The sequence below is a fragment of the Cannabis sativa genome, chromosome X (assembly GCF_029168945.1).
Source record: "Cannabis sativa cultivar Pink pepper isolate KNU-18-1 chromosome X, ASM2916894v1, whole genome shotgun sequence".
In the NCBI taxonomy this organism is placed as follows: Eukaryota; Viridiplantae; Streptophyta; class Magnoliopsida; order Rosales; family Cannabaceae; genus Cannabis; species Cannabis sativa.
The window spans coordinates 26209364-26221669 of record NC_083610.1 but is presented as its reverse complement, the minus strand read 5'-3'; positions in this window follow the sequence as shown (position 1 = coordinate 26221669).

Below are 12306 nucleotides of genomic sequence, written 5' to 3'. Positions count from 1 at the left end.
TTTGAATTAGTTATGAATTTTTGAAAATTGGAAAAATCGGGATGATGAACACCTCATCACGCGCGCGGAATGGCTGCAAGCAGCCTTCCTGCGCCGTGAATCCTCGGCATGCAATCCGTACAGTTTATCTAATTTTTCAATTTTTTCGATTTTTCATGCTATTTCATGGAATTAAATTCCGATTTTTTGTGTAGTTTTGTATATTGATTTTTGTGTTTCAAATTTCAAATCTAATTATCAGAAATAAATTAATTTGATTTTTCAAAATTAATTTTAGATATTAGTGTAATTTGATTTTTGAAAAAAGGGAAAAATCAAGTTTTGCTTACCTCTTTTCTTATTTCCTTTAAAATTTGATTATTTTATTTTTTTTAGGGTCAGATATTAATTTTTTTTTGGTAACTTGACCTTAATTAGAATAAGATCAAAATAATCATGATATTTAAAAAAAAAAAAAGGAAATAAGGTATTTTTGTTAATTTTTTAAATTTTCTTATTCTTACTTAAATTAAATTGTAAAACAAAAAAAGGGTATGTAAAGACCGCTTAGTTTAATTTGGAAATTAGCAGTTAATCACGTTTAATTATGAAATTATTTATAGTTATTTAAATAATTTATTATACTGTTATTATTGAATTCAGAGATGCATCTTTATGTCATGTAGTAGTTTGCATAATTTTGCATTCCGGTGCCCGGTATTTTGGAACTCGGTGTTTGGCTCAGTAGAAATCACAAGTTAGTATGTTAGTAGTTTGGGACGGTTTATTTGACATTGGGAATGTCGGGAATGGCCGGGAATTTAGAATTTCCCAAAAATACCCCTTTAGTGTTAGTTATGTGATTTTAGTGTGGAGGGGCAAAATGGTCTTTTTGCCCCAATGATATTTTGTCTTTTGGTGATTTTATTAATTGAAAATAAATGGTTATTTTATTTGTTTGTTGGCTGAAATGTGTTGATATATGCTATGTCAGCTAGAGAATTGTTGCATGGCCGTTGTTTAGGGTTTCTGGCCGTGGTGGTGGACACCACTCGCCCAGATACCACTCGGCCTGAGGACATCAAGGTGGTTCGGGAATTTTTGGATGTTTTTCCCGAAGAACTTCCAGGGTTACCACCTCAGCGGGAGATTTACTTTGTGATAGACTTGGCACCAGGGGTGGAACCAGTTTCCAAAGCCCCGTATAGAATGGCTCCAGCTGAACTTAAGGATTTAAAGATTCAGCTCCAAGGGTTGCTTGACATAGGGTTTATTCGGCCCAGTGTGTCACCCTCAGGAGCCCCGGTTTTATTCGTCAAGAAGAAAGATGGATCTATGAGGATGTGCATCGACTACAGGGAATTGAACAAACTGACGGTGAAGAATAAATATCCATTACCTAGGATCGATGATTTGTTCGATCAGCTTCAGGGGAAGACGGTCTTTTCTAAGATTGATCTCTGTTCGGGTTATCATCAGCTGAGAATCCGAGAGGAGGACATTCCGAAGACGGCTTTCCGCACTAGGTATGGACATTACGAATTTCTGGTTATGTCGTTCGGACTAACCAATGCTCCTGCAGCATTCATGGAGTTGATGAATAGAGTATTCAAGGATTTCCTCGATATCTGTCTGATTGTGTTTATCGACGACATCCTCGTGTACTCTCAATCAGAAGAGGAGCATGAGTTACATCTTCAGATGGTACTGCAACGACCTCGAGAACATAAGCTTTATCCTAAGTTCAAGAAATGTGAGTTCTGGCTATCTCAGGTGTCCTTCCTAGGGCACATTGTGAGCAAAGATGGGATCAAGGTGGATCCCGGGAAGATCAAATCCGTCAGGGATTGGCCGAGACCGAAGACAGTGACAGAGATCAGAAGCTTCTTGGGTTTAGCTGGGTACTACCGTAGGTTTGTGGAAGGGTTTTCAAAAATTTCAATGCCCCTAACCGAGCTTAGAAAGAAGAATCAGCGATTTATTTGGTCAGACAAGTGCGAAGCTAGTTTTCAGGAGCTAAAGCGGAGGTTGATTACCACTCCAGTGCTAGCTTTGCCTTCAGACAAGGAGAAGTTCGTAGTTTATTGTGACGCATCTAAACAGGGTTTGGGATGTGTATTGATGCAAGTCGATCGGGTCATCGCTTATGCCTCCCGACAGTTAAAGGATTATGAACAGCAATACCCGACTCATGACCTAGAGTTGGCCGCGGTGGTTTTCGCATTGAAGATTTGGCGGCATTACCTCTACAGGGAAAAGTGTGAGATCTATACCGACCATAAAAGTCTTAAGTATTTCTTTACTCAGAAGGATTTGAATATGAGACAAAGGCGTTGGTTGGAATTAGTGAAAGGTTACGACTGTGAGATCCTCTATCATCCCGGAAAAGCCAATGTAGTGGCCGATGCCCTGAGCAGAAAGGGTCCCGGGCAAGTAGCTAGTATGGTTCAGATCTCACCTCAGCTAGCAGAGGATATGGTTAGATCCAGCATTGAGTTTGTGGTAGGTCAGCTTCACAACTTAACACTGCAATCTGATCTGTTGGAAAGAATAAAAGTCGCTCAGATGACGGATCCAGAGTTAGTGAAGATCAGAGATGAGGTGTTGGCTGGTCAAGCCAAGGACTTTTCAGTGTCTGATAACGGGATGCTTTTGTATAAAGCTAGGGTTTGTGTTCCGAGTAGTGTGGAACTCAGGAACGAAATCTTTGAGGAGGCTCATTCTACCCCGTATTCTCTGCATCCCTGCACCACTAAGCTGTACCAAGATTTGAAACCGTACTTCTGGTGGAGCGGTATGAAGAAAAATTTGGTAGAATTCGTATCGAGATGCCTCACTTGTCAGCAGATTAAGGCTGAACATCAGAGACCAGCAGGGTTGTTGCAGCCTCTAACCCTACCAGAATGGAAGTGGGAGGATATCACGATGGATTTTGTGGTCGGGTTACCTAGGACCACGGGTTTGTATGATTCCATCTGGGTAGTGGTGGATCGATTTACGAAATCTGCTCATTTTCTGCCAGTTAGAACAACATTTACAGTGGATCAGTTGGCAGAGTTGTATGTCAGAGAGATAGTAAGACTTCACTGGGTACCGAAGTCTATAGTTTCGGACAGGGATGTGAAGTTCACCTCCAAATTTTGGCAAAGTTTGCAACGAGCAATGGGTACAAAGCTGAAATTCAGTACAACATTCCATCCTCAGACAGATGGTCAGTCCGAAAGGACAATTCAGATATTGGAGGACATGTTGCGAGCCTGTGTTATGGATTTCGAAGGCTCATGGAATAAGTATCTACCATTGATAGAATTTTCTTACAACAACAGTTATCAGAGTACGATAGGGATGGCTCCCTATCAACTGTTATACGGTAGGAAGTGTAGATCTCCCATTCACTGGGATGAGACAGGGGAGAGGAAATACTTAGGTCCAGAGTCAGTGCAGCGGACCAATGAGGCAATAGAGAAGATAAAAGCTAGAATGCTTGCCTCACAGAGTAGACAGAAGAGTTACGCAGATCCGAAACGTAGAGATATTGAGTTCCAAGTAGGGGACATGTGTTTTTACGGTTATCTTCGATGAAGGGGATCAAACGTTTCGGTAAAAGAGGCAAGTTATGCCCTAGATTTACAGGACCTTTCGAGATTCTCGAGAAGATAGGTCAAGTGGCATACCGATTAGCGTTGCCTCCAGCCTTATCAGCAGTTCACAACGTATTCCATGTCTCGATGATGAGAAAATACGTTTCAGATCCCTCTCATATACTCAGTTATGAGAGTCTAGAACTGCAGCCAGACATGACTTATGAAGAACAGCCAGTGCAGATCCTGGATAGAAAGGATAAAGTCCTTCGGAATAAGACCATAGCATTGGTCAAGGTTCTCTAGAGAAACAGCAAGGTGGAGGAAGCCACCTGGGAGCTAGAGTCAGATATGAGAGCTCAATATCCAGAGTTATTCAGGTTAGATTTCGGGGACGAAAAACTTTTAAGGGGGGATAGTTGTAAAGACCGCTTAGTTTAATTTGGAAATTAGCAGTTAATCACGTTTAATTATGAAATTATTTATAGCTATTTAAATAATTTATTATACTGTTATTATTGAATTCAGAGATGCATCTTTATGTCATGTAGTAGTTTGCATAATTTTGCATTCCGGTGCCTGGTATTTTGGAACTCGGTGTTTGGCTCAGTAGAAGTCACAACTTAGTATGTTAGTAGTTTGGGACGGTTTATTTGACATTGGGAATGTCGGGAATGGCTTGGAATTTAGAATTTCCCAAAAATACCCCTTTAGTGTTAGTTATGTGATTTTAGTGTGGAGGGGCAAAATGGTCTTTTTGCCCCAATGATATTTTGTCTTTTAGTTTTTTTATTAATTGAAAATAAAAGGTTATTTTATTTGTTTGTTGGCTGAAATGTGTTGATATATGCTATGTAGCTTTTATTTCATTTACAAAAAAATTCAACACTTAGAAAAAGTTAGAAAATTTCAAAACACTCTCTCTTTTCCTCTCTCTTTTTCGGCCCCCTTGAGCAGCAAGCTAGGTGGTGTTTTCTCTCCATTTTCAAGTGATTTTTCAGCAAGATTAAGTGATTCTAGTAGAGGTATTTCTTTGTTCAATTTCTTACTTTGTTTTCTTGGAATTTTTGATGAAAAAGATGAGTAAATGCATGATGATTTGGAGTTTGTTGCTGCTGTAGTTTTAGGTTGTTTTCTATGATTTTCTATGCTTGAATTGAATGGATTTAAGTAGGTTTCATGCATGCTAGTTGCTTGGTTTAAGTTTGTGAAATTTTGTACAAAAACTATGATTTTTGAAGAAATATGTGAATCTGTAATTTGCTTGCTGTAGTTAGTAGATTTCATTTTCAGAGGGTTATTTATGCTTGATTAAGTGGATTTAAGCTAGTTTGATTGCATGTTGTTTAGATTTGCTCAAGTTTGAGTTTAGAACTCAAAGCTTGAGCTTCAATGGTGTTTTGTGAATATGTGAGTTCTGGGTAGTCTTGTTGCCTTTGAATGGTTATTTGGGTCATATAGAGCAGGTCTGGAAGATCTTGTGTGATTTGGGTTGGAATTGATCGAGTTATGAATTTTTGAAAATTTTCTGCGAGGAACCGGAATTCTGGTTGTGCAACTGGAATTCTGGATGAGGTTCCAGGAATTCTCAAAACCGGAATTCCGGTTGCAGAACCGGTCTACCGGTTGGGGAATTTTCAGAAACCCTAGATTTTCTCGATTTTATGTTTTAAGGGGTAATGCCATGCTTTTTATCGATAGGGAAACTTTTAGTTCCTAGTTTAAGTCCCCGGGAAGTGATTTAGCGTATCACTTATAGTGTTGTGATTTTTATGGTTTAGGAGCCTGTAATCCGCCGTGCAGTTAAAGTTCCAGTCAGGTTGACCGGCACACCTGAATTCGGAATCCAGGTAAGATTAGTATAACAGTATGCATATGTAGATTACATGTTTAGCGTGCATGTAGGAAGCCTGTTAGATTACATTAGTTATGTATGTTGGCTTCGAACCATCCAACCCTGTCACGTCGGTACAGGCTGGACTATGACCAGCAGCTGGAGTATGACCGGTTCGACCGATCAGCCGACACTTAGGTTGGTGGTTCCGTACTATTGACGTATCCCGTCGGTACAGCCGGAGTATGACCAGCGGCGGAGTATGACCAGTTCGACCGATCAGGTGGATATAGTAACACGTCGGTACAGGCTGGAGTATGACCAGCAGCCGGAGTATGACCGGTTCGACCGATCAGGCTGTTACGTGTCAATAGTACTGTCCCTATGAACGTTCAGAACTCAGTACCGTGTTGGACACGGCAGTAGTGACTCAGTACCGTGTTGGACACGACAGTAGTGGGACTCAGTATCGTGTTGGACACGGCAGTTAGGGTTATGATCAGGGGTATGGGCGTCTGATCATGACCGGGATTTATGTATGAGTATTATTATGCTTTTCTTACTGAGTCTGTCGACTCACAGTTCTACGTTTATGTGTAAGTAAAGGCAAGGCTAAAGCTGATGGACCGTGAGCGAGCTTATGAAGGTTGTACATGTCGGGGCGGTTAGGCCTGGAGCGTACGATCCTCGGGACAGCAAGGCTGATTTTTGTAACTAGTCGCTAGGCGACAATTATTTTGTATGAACAGTAAACTTTTGTAAATGATTTTATAATCGGGATCCTGAGTCTTTTGTAATATTATTTTATAAGTTTAATTAAAAAAAGCAAAAATTTTAATTAATCACGTTTTCCATAAACCTCGTTGATTAGCAACGAGCTGCACAGCATGTTTAAAAATCACGTAATACGCCTATGTTAGTTAGGTTGTTACAGGGTATGTATTTACCATTTTCTATTTTATTATTTAATTTATTAAATAACATGAAATTTAAAAAGGAAAGTTAGCAATTTTATTTTGAAATGACATTTAGGTTACCCAATACCTAAAATTTCAAAATGGTAGGTTTAATTTTTAAATATTTTTTTTTCGAAATATATGTTTAAAAATTAAATAAATCCTACATCCAACTATCTAAATCTAACTTGTTGCAGGAGTATGTGTTTTAGATTGTTTGTAAGTTTTCTAAAACCTATTATTGCTTGATCTAAATTTCCATGGTTAACTTGTTGATAGATCCAATGATCTGACTTTAACCAATGGTTCAATTGATGATAGATCAAGTAAATAATTTGTAACAGGTAATTTTTACAATCTTCTTTCATCTGTGTATGACCTAGTAACATGATAGGATCCATCCAAATGTGTGTGCTTGTTTGAGCCTATATGTTTAATTTTTGTTATAGATACATATAGGTAGTTGTTGCTAAATAAAATATCATACCTTATAGATTTTATTTAGGCTCATTTAGTAGTGAGCCTATTCAATTAATAACAGTTGTTCATTTTAAGGTTATATTCCTCTCTTTTGGGCCTTGTGTGAGAGTTGGGAGCCTTTGAAGTGGGTACGACATACTGGACCCAGCCCCCCCTCACATGAACAACCCCAATTGTGAAGGCCCATTTGCCTGATTTGGATAACTGTGCTAGGTTAATTATATTAGTTTGACCTAATAAAATTGATTAGCAACATAATTAATTTCATTCTTCCTTGAAATTAATTTAAGAGAAACATAGTTTGAATAATTATATTCTAGAGAACTATATGTATTTTTCTTGTGTTTAATTAAATATGGAATTATAACCATGTAAATTCTTTCTGAATCTTAATTTTATAATTTCATTAAATATTCCTATTTAAGATGACATTTAGTTAAATCTATCAAATCAACTTAGATTTGAATATCTTTTGAATTTCCTATTATAAATTAAGTTGAGGAATTTTAGGAATTGGTTATTAAGATTCTTTAGATATTTTTTAAGTTGATATTTTATAAATATGGGAACTTATAATGGAATATCTTCTAAATTAAGTGGTTACTACTTAATTGGTAATATTTAATTAAGTCATTGATTGAAGAATATTTAAGTTGGATATTTAGATTTTTCTAAACAACTTAAATAAGATATTTTTCAAAATTATTCCATTTTTTGAAATTTAATTAAAGTTTTTACTTTAATTTGTAATATTTCATAATTGAGATATGGAATATAAATGATTAAACAAAATACATATTTTTTAAATAATGAGCTTTAATCAAGAGAAATTCGATCTCCATTGTTGGTTTTACATAGCTATTGTTTTAGTGAGTAATCCTCCCTAATGGAGGAACGGTCATTAGCAAGTTAGCGTCGTTTAATCTCGAAAGATAAGTATTCTTATAAGTTTTTTATATGGTTTATGTCCACCCTAATGGTGGCGACTGTATAAGATTTACAAGAGTATGAAACAATGGTAGAAGCTCAGAAGATAGAATTGCCTTGACTCTCGCCTAAACGGGACAACGCTGAAGTCCAATCTTGATCGAATAAAAGGTTGCTAGAATGTTTGACATTTTAGATGAATTGACAACTCTATTCAATGGATGATGCTTTGACTCTCGCCTAAACGGGACACCGTATCAGTTTGTTGGAAACCTTGGAAAATAAACTATGTTAGATTTAGTATTTTTATAACATATGTGATTATTTATTTTCTGAACTTGTGTATGAATTTATAGAACCAAAACCTTACTTCTGTTTATTGATATGTTGTAGTGCCAATATGAATAACCCTCATCCCGATCCACTCCTAGTTAGTATCTTTGCAAAAGAACTCAATAGTGTGAAAATGCATCCTGGTAGTTGCATTGACTCGCACCTATTATTGATGAATCTGAAATTCCAAAAGGCAAATCTACTAGGAATTGATTTATCAAAGGAACAATGGGTACGACTCATACTTAATAGTCTTCCTCAGGAGTATGATAGTTTTGTTCTATATTACTCATTGAACAATCCTCACTCCTCCGACGTGGACAAACTCGAGACTGAGTTGCGGGCCCATGAGCGGAATCTGATTGCAATGGGACCTCCTGGTATTGCAAACTTTAATCAGAGGAAGAAGATTAAGCATGAGGGCTCTAACAAAGCTGCTTCTTCAAGTACAATTATTAGACATCATGTTCTATGTGTGAATTGTAATCGAAAGGGACATAAAGAAGAACAATGTCTCAGGCTTCTAGACAATTCAAACGAAGGTGATGCTTTTGTCTTTGAATCATGTGTTTTAGAGAATGAAAAATCCTCCTGGATTGTTGATTCTGGATCTACTAACCATGTATGTTCTTCATTGCAGCTGCTTGAAACTTGGGAGAATCTTCACCCAGATGAGTTAAAGCTTAAAGTTGGAAATGGCGAGTTGGTATCAGTTAAAGCAAGAGGAACAACCCGAATCAAGTTTCATTCAAAGAAGTTTTTACTTTTAGAGAATGTTTTATATATTCCCAATTTTAGTAGAAACTTGATTAGTGTTTCGTGTTTACAAAAACAGTTTTATATATTGAATTTTTCGAGTTCAAATTGTTCAATTTCTCGTAATGGATTTCATATATGTGTTGCTAACATGGAACAAGGGCTTTATGTTTTAAGACCTGATACTCAAACCTCACTAAATACTGAACTTTTCAATGTAGCTAAACCTAGATCACTTAAGAGAAAAGAGATTGATAATGATGATCAAACTTATCTATGGCATTTACGTTTAGGAGAACTGCCAGTATGCGAGTCTTGCCTAGAAGGAAAAATGACCAAACGTTCTTTCTCTGCAAAGGGAGAGCGTGCCAAACAACCCCTAGGGTTAGTGCATTCAGATGTTTGCGGACCTCTGAATGTAAAAGCCAGAGGAGGTTATGAGTATTTCGTCACTTTCATTGACGATTTCTCTAGATACACTTTTCTTTACCTAATGCAAAAGAAATCTGAAACGTTTGAAAAGTTTGAGGAATTTCATGCTTTGGCTCAAAACTAATTAGGTAAAACATTAAAGATCTTGCGAACTGATAGGGGTGGAGAATATATCGATATGCAGTTCAAAGATCATTTAACTGAACTTGGAATTGAATCCCAATATACTGCCCCAAGCACTCCACAGAAAAATGGAGTTACAGAAAGAAGAAATCGCGCTCTCTTGGAAATGGCTAGGTCTATGTTGAGTTATTCAACTCTGTCTACGTCCTTCTGGGGATATGCTATTCAAATGGCAAACGACATTTTAAATGTTGTACCATCCAAAGCAGTCCCTAAGACACCCGTCGAACTATGGAATGGACGTACACTTAGTTTACGCCATTATAGGATTTGGGGGTGCCCTGCTCACGTCTTGAGAAAGAAAGAAGGCAAACTGGAATCGCGAACTGAGGTTTGCATGTTTGTCGAAAATTCTAAAGAGACTAGGGGTGGACTATTTTATAGTCACAAGGATAACAAAGTGTTTGTTTCTACAAATGCTACTTTCCTTGAAGATAACTATATGAAAGACAACAAACCGAAAAGTGAAATTGTATTAGAGGAAATGCTTACAGATACTGTTCCTTCAAATGTTTCATCCTCTTCTAGTCAAGAAGAGGAACATCCCACTCCCTCAGTTGTAGCAACTGAGAAAACTACTACCAAAGCTCCTGTTCAGAAGGTCACCGCTCCTCGTCGTAGTGGGAGGGTTTCTACAAAACCATCTCATTATGGCTTGGATGGTGAAATCAATATGGTCGTTGGTGACGGTATTGATGATGACCCACTAACCTATAAACAGGCAATGGCAAGTCCGCAACGAAAGCGATGGTCAGCCGGCATGGATTCAGAAATGGATTCCATGAAAAAGAACAAAGTCTGGGAATATGTAGATCCACCTGATGATTATCGTCGAATTGGATGTAAATGGGTCTACAAGAAGAAAAGAGGCGCTGGAGGCAAAGTTGAAACTTTCAAAGCTAGACTGGTCGCAAAGGGTTATACCCAAAGAGAAGGTGTGAACTATGAGGAAACTTTTAGTCTGATTGCAATGCTCAAATCCATCCGAATTCTTCTCTCGATTGCTGCCGCTTTAGATTATGAAATTTGGCAAATGGATGTCAAGACAGCTTTTCTTAATGGGCTTCTTGAAGAAACCATCTATATGGAGCAACCAGAAGGTTATGTTCTTCCTGGGCAGGAGAATAAAGTTTGCAAATTAAATAGGTCCATATATGGACTTAAGAAAGCTTCTCGCTCGTGGAATAAAAGGTTTGATGAGATCATTAAACCCTGCGGCTTTCATCAGAATGACGATGAACCTTGTGTTTACCAACTCAAGGAAGACCAAGTAGTAGTATTCCTGGTCCTTTATGTTGATGACAATTTGATCATTGGCAACAATGTCAAGAAAATGACTCTCATAAAGGAATGGCTTGACACTCAATTCGACATGAAAGACTTGGGTGAGGCAGCCTATGTTCTCGGTATTCAGATTATCAGAAACTGTAAGAACAGATCCATTGCTCTCTCTCAAACTAACAAATCAAAGAACACGAATAACACTCTTGAGATTGAGCCTAACCATATCAGGATTTTGATCATGTGATCTAGGATCAACTTAGTGATATTGAATTGAATAGATATTACGGTAAGTTTTATAAATCTATTTCAAAGTTCAATATCGGTCCATTCCAATGCATACTCCATGCATCCAACCTGAGCTTTACTTTAACCAATGTTCTGGAAAGAACATAGCATTTCTCCAAATGCAAGTAAACTCTGTTGTAGATTGTCATATCAGTAAAACCCAGTAATCTGATAAATCTAGGAATCCTTTATTCACATAGTCATGTTTACTTTCAACTGTGTTGACAACACAATAAACATGATCAAGTATGTGAAAGGGGTTTGGATGAATTTATAAATCGAACAGACAAACAATTGATTAAGTGAACCAAAACATACACAAATGAATGAAAAATACTTCTGTTACTTTATTGATATTGAATAATCTGGATTACATTGAAACAGAGTTTTATTTAGGGCATAAAACCCAACACATGCTACTGTGCCTGCACGACTGGACTAACCTGTTCGGCCTCTTGGCTGACCTAAGTCACATCAGCATCTCTTTGAGCGGGATTTTAAGCATGGGTTCCGGGCTACACGATTGGCGCGTCAAGCTGGTCGTCCAATCCTCTCCTCCTATTTAGATCATTTCTGAGATCATGAGTTTACCCCAATCTATCAAATATAGAAACACCTGGCTGCCTCAGTGACTGATTGGTTTGGCCGATTTGCTAACTGGGACCATTAACTTGGTTGGAATTATTGGGTATGACTTCTTCTGATGAATTACTAGACAAGGTCTGCCCGCCTACCACTTGGCCCACAGGTGTAACCTGTGACCGTGGATTGGGCAGCTGACCATTAATAGTCTGAGAGGTGTTCATCGCTGGATCTTCGTCGGTCTCGCCCAAGGGGATGATGGTTACAGGCTGTTGTCCGGTAGTCTGATAGGCTTTTTGTATCAACACAGTGGCCTGCCGACTACTATCGGTGATGACTACTTGCTGAGCCCTTAACGTTTCCATCTCCTTATCTCTCCATTGAACGAACATGCGCCTCTGCACTTCAAACGCGAGATTCAGCGCAGCACGGAGTTCCTCCTGATCATTATGCAGGGTGTTGGTATGACCCTGCATGACTCCAAGAGTAGCACGAAGGTTCTGGATTTCAGTGTCATCTCCAATGGTTGTTTGAACATTGGTACGGACGGAACGACTGTGTTATGAATGCTCTGGTTGGCTGCTGAACTAGTATTCCAAGTGTCTTACACACCAGGCGTGATTTCAACCACAGGAGTCGTCACACCGTGACCTATAGTTGATGGTTGTTCAGGATTTGTGGTTGGCAGAACCCT